At 43.3% G+C, this 6,123-nt stretch overlaps 1 pseudogene; it reads left to right on the forward strand.

Annotated features, from left to right (window-relative positions):
• Positions 1-3,938: 3,938 nt before the first annotated feature.
• LOC118020921 lies at positions 3,939-4,947 on the forward strand (annotated as a pseudogene).
• Positions 4,948-6,123: the final 1,176 nt, after the last annotated feature.

Raw genomic sequence — 6,123 nt, forward strand, 5'->3', positions numbered from 1 at the left:
CTCGCGTGTCATATTCCCAACCACACTGTGGCTTTCTATCACGATGCCCCATTTTATGGCTGAGGACATTGAGATGTAAAGAAGCTGAACACTTGTCCTGGATCACCTATAACAAGTAGCAACCCTGGCATTTGAACCCTGGTCTGTGCAGTTTCAATGCCTTTGCTTTCATTGCCATGCTGTTCGGTCTCTGCGAGAAAAAGGTACATAGATACATAGTTCCATCCTCAAGAGTTTGTTGTTGTTGTTGTTGTTAAGATTTTATTTATTTGTTTGTTAGAGAGAAAGACAGGGGGAGGGGCAGAGAGAGGGATAAGCAGACTCCGCGCTAAGCACAGAACCCGACACGGGGCTCAATCCCATGACCCCAAGATCATGACCTGAGCCAAAATCAAGAGTTGGATGCTTAACAGACTGAGCCACCCAGGCACTCCTATCCTCAAGGGTTTATAGTCAAGCAAATGAAACAGACACATAAAGAGATCATTTAAATACAGTGCATTAAATGAGCCCTGCCCCAGTGACCAGGTGAATACCAAGGTGATTCCAACAGTCTAATCTGGAGGGAATCAGGACAGCTTCCTGGAGAGGGTGAGACCTGAACTTATTTTATTAAAAGATGAGAGGTTGGTCAGACTAAATGTTAAGTGAAAGAAGAGACTATTCAAGCAGAAGGAAGAACTTGGACAATAGGAAAACTCCTTTGGGTCCAACACCTTGGCAGGATGATTCTCAGTGGTAAAAAGATGGCAAGGCCTAATGACCAAGGAATTACCAAGGAGGAAGGCATCTGTCTAACTACTGCGGAGTTCTTCCCTGTGCCTTCAACTAGAGATGCCAGTCATCCCTCCCTATCCCACACGCACTTCCTACAGCCTCTTCCTAATGGACTGTCTGTAGGTACAGACACCCTGGAGACAAAGCCCTAGTACCAGACGATACCACCCTACCTCCAGCCATTAGTCCAAACTGGGCTCATCAGGTTCTCTCCCCCAGGAACTTGGATGTGAAGCACTGAGAACAAATCAGCTCTCTTTGGGGAGCTGAGCCGACAGGTCACATAGACGCAGGGATCAAGGTTGCCATTTTGTGGCACCCATCAGGGAATCATGGGCAAGTGATTAGGAAGCAGGAAAGCTCATGAACGAGAAAAGAGAAACAAGCAGCTGAGATGCACAGGTGATCATACAGCCTCAAAGAAGGGATAACAGAGAAAAGAGAAAGCAGACCGGGCCACCGCCAATGAAGAAGAGAGGGCAACTGCCTTGGTTACTGAATCACAGGGTCATTTCTTGCCTTGAAATGACACACAGTTTATAATCAATCCCTCTTTACTTACAGCTGCTTCATAGGGTCTCTGAAGACATACCTGAGAGAAGAGGCATCATTTCAGAGATGGATAGGCAAGGCATCCTAGTGGTGCTGAGCACACCTCCAAGGCTGTTCCAGAACTCAGTCTGACTCTGACAGAAGGTGGTACCATGCCTTAACCAGACCTGATGGAAAAAAGCAGCCTCGGAGTCATTGTTATCTCTATATGTAGATATCAAGACCCAGGCTTTGCAGGACTTCTTTGAGCGTTCTGCTTTTACAGCAGGTTAAACCTTTATCTGCACAATAAATTGTTGAGGTTATGATTAACTAGGGCTTAGCCATCAACAATGTGGTCTTCTCTGCAGTGTCTCCACCGATACTTCTCATTTCAATATATGGCTTTATTTCACTGCTTCAGTGAGCATTGTTAACACAATACCAACATTTCAAAAGTAATCCTAAAAAGAAGAGTAAATACATACTGAAGTTGTAACTTTTTCAGTTGCAAAAAAATATGATTTTGATGTGCCAATAGCACTAAATGAAGATAATCGCTATAAGTAAAATATCGAACCACATACACTTATGTCCTCACATAAATGTCTATCAAAAATCTATATGAATTTCTTGCCCCAGACCTGGCATCAACCTTTATCCAGAGACCCCTAGTTTCAATGAGAAGTGATATTTATAAAGCACAGTCTAGGAAAATGGAGTTCTCTTTGTGGTTAGATTGGTCATTGTTCTAGGTGTTTAAATGAAAAGTATTGGAAAATATTTTTTTAAAGGAAATGACATCATTAGTTTATACTGAATATCCAATTCTAACCTAGAATTCCTGTATTTTAACTTACTTGATTTTATATATTTATTTCTTTGATGGTGAAAATCTTAGTTCCTAAGAACACCAACATAATCATTTGATATATTGGAAATAGTTTCAAAATAAGAATATCTATATTAATACTAATATGATTTTCAAGGTACAAAATGAGAGTGGAACATCTGTCATATCAGAAAGCAAAGCTGTCAAAGACTTCTATAATGATGTCGCAAGGACACAGCACGAACTTGAAGTGGCTCCCCACTGGCCAAAGGTAGAGAAATTTGAGCATAAAAAATAATAATAACTGTATTGAATCAAAACACATCAAACATGTCCAAATCCATGAACTCATACTGATACTTTTAAAAGAACTCTTGGGGCACCTGGCTGGCTCAGTCAATAGAGGGTGTGACTCTGAATCACAGGGTTATGAGTTCAAGTCCCACATTGGGTGTGGATCCTACTTAAAAAAAAAAGGGGGGGAAAGAAAGAAAGAAACTTTATTCTAAAATATAAACAAATAAAAGAACTCTCATAGATAATTTTGGAAGAGGCTAGGGAACGAATTCATTTTGCAAAAGCCGCAAAATTAAGAAAGAACCAAGTATTTGCCTGCCTTTCTAGCAGGAACTATATTTCAGAATAACCACATCACTGATTTATTTATTTTAAGTAGGCTCCACGCCCAGCATGGAGCTCAATGTGGAGCCTGAACCCACGACCCTGAGATCAAGACCTAAACCAAGACCAAGAGTTGGACACTCAACCGACTGAGCCATCCAGGTACCCCATTTGTTATTTTTAAGTTTGATAATAATATCATGGTTATGATACAAAAATAATCCTTTTAAATTTAATATACTTAATGAAAATGTATAACGAATATGATGTTTGAGATTTGATTTAAAATAATGTGGTGGATTCATGTATGTGAAGGGGAAGGAGGATGATATAAGGGAAGCAAGATAGGCCATGTATCATAAATGCTGAAGTGGGGTTACAGCTACGTAGGGATTGTCTCTGCATTTACATTTTAAAAATTTTCCATAATAAAGTTAGAAAATAAACCTGAAAATTTGGCCAAGCAACATTTTCAAAATAGCCTCCCTCAGATCAAAGAAATGCAAATTAAAATGACAAGAAACAACTTTCAACCTATCCAATTGGCAAAGGTTAGAAGAACGTTAATACTTGGTGCTGGCAAAGATGTGGCAAATGAGCATTCTTATGCATTCCCGGTTTACTTGGTATGGCCTTGATATCACCTTACTAGAAAGCATCTTGGCAATATGAATAAAAATTGTTAAGGGATGCCTGGGTGGCTCAGTCGGTTGGGCGTCTGACTCTAGATTTTGGCTCCAGTCATGCTCTCAGGGTGGTGGGTACAAGCCCCTTGTCTGGCTCTGTGCTCAGTGGGGAGTCTGCTTGAGATTCTCCCTTCTCTCTCCCTCTGCACCTCCCCCTACTTGCATGCTCTTTCTCTATCTCTAAAATAAATAAATAAAATCTTAAAAAAAAATCTTTAAATATGTGGGTGCCCTATGCCCTAGGAATGGTAGTAATTTATCCAAAGGAAATGATCAAACAAGCGTATAAGATATCTGGCCAAAAATGTTTATTGCAAGATAATTATAATAGCAAAAATTTTAAATTAACTTAAATACACACCAATAAGGACCTGGTTTTAAGACTAAGGAAGAGCCACATAATGGATACAGACAGAGCCATTAAGAACCATAATGCACTCTGCTCCTCCCCATCTGACAGACAGCCATCTCTTCTGGTGCAGTGCCAGCTGCATTCCTGAGACATGATGGTGAAGGTCAGAGTAAATGGATTTGACCATATTAGGCACCTGGTCACCAGGACCACATTTAAATCCAACAAAGTGGATATTGTCGCCATCAGTGACCCCTTCACTGACCTCAACTACATGGTCCACATCCACATGTTCTGGTATGATTACACCCACCACAAATTCCACGGCACAGTCAAGGATGAGAATGGGAAACTTGTCATCAATGGAAAGCCCATCTCCATCTTCTAGGAGTGAGATCTTGCCAACATCAAATGGGGTGATGCTGGGGCTGAGTATGTGTGGAGTCCACTGGGGTCTTCACCACCATGGAGAAGGCTGGGGCTCACTTGAAGGGTGGGGTCAAGAGGGTCATCATCTCTGCCCCTCCTGCTGATGCCCCCATGTTTGTGATGGGTGTGAACCATGACAGTATGACAACTCCCTCAAGATGGTCAGCAATGCCTCCTGCACCACCAACTGCTTGGCCCCTCTGGCCAAAGTCATCCATGACAACTTCAGCGTTGTGGAGAGACTTGTGACCATAGTCCATGCCATCACTGCCACCCAGAAGACCATGGATGGCCCCTCTGGGAAGCTGTGGCATGATAACCGAGGGCCTGCTCAGAACATCATTCCTGCTTCTACTGGTTCCACCAAAGCTGTAGACAAGGTCATCACTGAGCTGAATGGGAAGCTCACTGGCATGGCCTTCCATGTCCCCACCCCCAATATGTCAGGCATGGATCTGACCTGCTGTCTGGAGAAAGCTGCCAAATATGATGACATCAAGAAGGTGTTGAAGCAGGCATTGGAGGGTCCCCTCAAGGGCATCCTGGGGTACACCGAGGACCAAGTGGTCTCCTATGACTTTAACAGTGACACCCACTCTCCCACCTTCAATGCTGGAGCTGGCATTGCTCTCAGTGACCACTTTGTGAAGCTCATCTCTTGGTATGACAATGAATTTGGCTACAACAACCTTAGGGTCCATATGGCCTCCAAGAAGTAAGAGCCCCCTGGACCACCAGCCCTGGTGAGAGCAAGAGGAAGAGAGAGACCCTCGGCTGCTGGGAAGTCCTTGCCCCAACTCATCCCCCAACACACTGAGAATCCCCCAACCTCCACAGTTTCCATCCCAGACCCCCTGAAGAAGGGGAGGGGCTTGGGGAGCCCTACCCTGTCATGTACCATCAATAAAGTATACTGTACCCAACCCCAAAAACAACAAAAAGAACTATAAGGCAGATGTATATTTATTAGCATGGAAAGATGTGTCATAGCTCTATCAAGAAAGGGCAAAATCAAGTTCCAAAGGCTATCTATAGTAAGATACTTTTTTGTTTTTTAAAATGTGGAAGGAGAAACAGTTAACAATGATTACCTCTTGTTGGTAAAAGCATGGATTATTTTTATTGCTTTTCTTTTGCTTGTTTTTTCATTTTTCTAAATGAATTTTGAGTAGTTTTGGAATTCTAAATAATGAATTCCTGTGTAATTAAAATAGCCTTCACCTAATGAGATGACATGATATCTGGAATTTACTCCACTCATCTAGGGGTTGGGCCACAGATGAAACAGGTCTGGCCCAGAGTTGACAGCCCTTGAAGCTGGGTGATTGGGTACCTGGGGGCTCATTTTACTTTGTTCTCTACTTCTGTGTACATTTGGAATTTTTCGTTCTGAAGGTTTTTCTAAAATACTCCTTTTCAGTACAAAGTGACATCTTGTCATCTTTTGTCCCTGCCCCTCCCACAATGTGCCTCCAGAGGTCACAAAGGGCCAGCGCCATGCCCAGAGACATTAAGGCTGATGTTTTGATTACTAAAATGCCTCCCTCTCTCCTGTGGTCAGAAAGGCATTGAGTGAGACACCCCCTTTCCCCCTGCCCTCCTGTCCAGCCTCCCCCTGCCCTCCTGTCCAGCCTACACGAGACAGCTGCCCAGGGCCAGTGTTGTGGACTTCAGTCAGGAGCTCACTGGTCCACATGAGAAACAAACTCACAGCCTTAGCCCCTTTGTCAGTCTGATTCCTGGGCAGCCCCATCTGTGATGGCCTACCATTGCTTCCTCCCACAGGGGGCCCTCTCTTTCTCAGAGGAAGGAAGTAGAGGAGGTTAGTGGATTTGGCATACCCAGCCTGCAGATTGCTTCTTCTAACTTGGCTCCTGCCCTGCGCTTTCTCACCC

Source organism: Mirounga leonina, unplaced genomic scaffold (genome assembly GCF_011800145.1).
Source record: "Mirounga leonina isolate KUSES-001 unplaced genomic scaffold, KU_Mleo_1.0 Mir_114, whole genome shotgun sequence".
Taxonomy (NCBI): domain Eukaryota; kingdom Metazoa; phylum Chordata; class Mammalia; order Carnivora; family Phocidae; genus Mirounga; species Mirounga leonina.